Below are 2,204 nucleotides of genomic sequence, written 5' to 3' on the forward strand. Positions count from 1 at the left end.
TATTGGCCAATTTATTTTTACTCTTAAGGTCATTTGAGGATCTGTTCCTCAGGGGTCACATGGGCTTGGAAGGAGCCCCTGGCTCCTTTCTTTTACCAGTTCCATCTGTGTGAAGATAAGTCAAAGGTCGTGCTCAACTGGCTGGCTTCACTTGGAAGCATAGAGGAACTGTTTCCTCTTGGTTGACCCTCCTCTTTGTAGACTGGACACTGGTTCAAGTCCATCTGATGGGGTCTTCATGGCCTCCCTGAACAAGAGGACAGGCGACTCAGCACAGTTACAAGACATTTTGAAAGATGCTCCAAAGTCCTATGGAATTTAGTCAACCTTGGAGGGCAAGGAGAAAAAAAAAACTGTCCTTTAAGTCCCTCTGACCAAATTAGTATAGGCCTCAAAGTATGGCTGTTAAAAATCCAAGAATGTTAGTTCCACCAGTTTGGTACTTTTAATTACCATGTGGTATGTAGATAAAGCTTGGGCAAAAACCAAAAGTTCTCAGATAAACCTTGACTAGACGTATATTGTGTTTCTTAAACTAATTGACTAAACTGTGACTTTAGAAATTTTAGGATTATGTGTATATTATTTTAGTCTCATCTTTTATATATCATAACAAACGTACACAGACCTTCATCACTTGCTTAGACTTTCTCATTTTTTCTATTTTTGGAAATACCTCCATTCCCATATCCTTTTAACATTTTTTTGTCTTTTTGAGACAGGGTCTCCTTGTAGCCCCAGCTGTACTGGAACTCACTATTAGACCAGGCTGGCCTCGAACTCACAAAGATCCACCTGCCACTGCCTCCCAAGTGCTAGGATTAAAGGTGTGTGCCACACCCTTTTAACATATTTTACATTCTCATTTTCTTTTTTAATAATTATGAGACATAGTAACATTAACAAATAAATTTTCCATCTGTTGTGAGAAGTCTTTTCCTGGGGATATGAAGCAATGCTTATCCCCTTTTAAGGTTCTAGTGTTAAACCATGTTTAATTAAAGTTTTCCTGGAAAACTAATGAATTTACTGAGCTTACTTACAGAGATGACTGAGGGGTTGCTGAGGTATATGAGTGACCTGAGGGTATGCACACTGGAAAGCCTTTACCCAGCATGAATCAAGCCTTCTCTTCCTAGCCTTCCCCAGATTATATACTTTAGCTCTCCCCAAATCCAGGAGACCATATGTGATTAGGGCCAAATTACAGTTGGCTGGGAAGAGTGGCTGGCTACTTCAGAGAAGGTCCAATGACCCTGCTTGCCCCTCCTTTAGTGAAGGAGCACAACCATCAACAATCCCAATTGTGACGATATTTAGCAGGCAGACACAACTGAGGTCATGATGATGGAAGTTATTTCACTCAGAAGAGACTGCTTGCTGTACCGCATCATCTTATTAAAAGGACATGGAATTTGAAAGGATTTGGTGCTATGATCCACAAATGAGGGAGAACATATGTCTAATCTTTTTCTGAGTCTGTTACTTCACTTAGTATAACAGTTGCTAGATTCATCCATTTACCTGCAAATTTCATTATTTCATCTTTTTTTACTGCTGAATAGAACTCCATTGTGTAAATATACCCCGTTTTTGTTAAACACTCATCAGTTGAGGGATACTTAGGTTGCTTCCATCTTTTAGTTATTGTGAAAAGAGCAGCAACAAACATGGTTGTACAAGTGTCTCTACAATAGGATGAGTCCTTTGGGTATATGCCAAGGAGTGGAATAACTGTCAAATAGTAGGTTCATTTTTAGTTTTTTAAGAGTTCTCCACAATGCTGTCCATAAGAGTTGTATGAGTTTGCAATCCCAGCAGCAGTGAATGAGCATTCCCCTTTCTCCACATCCTTGCCAGCATTTGGTACCATTTGTTCCCTTGATCCTAGGCAGTCTGATTGGGGTAAGGGTGGTTTTAATTTGCATTTCCCTAATTACTAGTGATGGTACACACTTTTTAAGGTCTTTCTTAGCCATCTTTATTTCTTCCTTTGAGAATTCTGTTTAGATCTTTAGCCCATCTTTTAATTGGGTCATTTGTTTTCTCGCTTCTTTGTTTTTTAAGTTGTTTATATATTCTGGATGTTAAACCAGAATATATATGTGTCACTGATGAAGCTTTTTCCCAGTCTGTGGGTTTTCTCTTCACTTTTTTGATTGTTTCTTTTGCTGTACAGAAGCTTTTTAGTTTAATGAGGTCCC

This window comes from Nannospalax galili, unplaced genomic scaffold (genome assembly GCF_000622305.1).
Source record: "Nannospalax galili isolate Female #2095 unplaced genomic scaffold, S.galili_v1.0 scaffold788, whole genome shotgun sequence".
Taxonomy (NCBI): Eukaryota; Metazoa; Chordata; class Mammalia; order Rodentia; family Spalacidae; genus Nannospalax; species Nannospalax galili.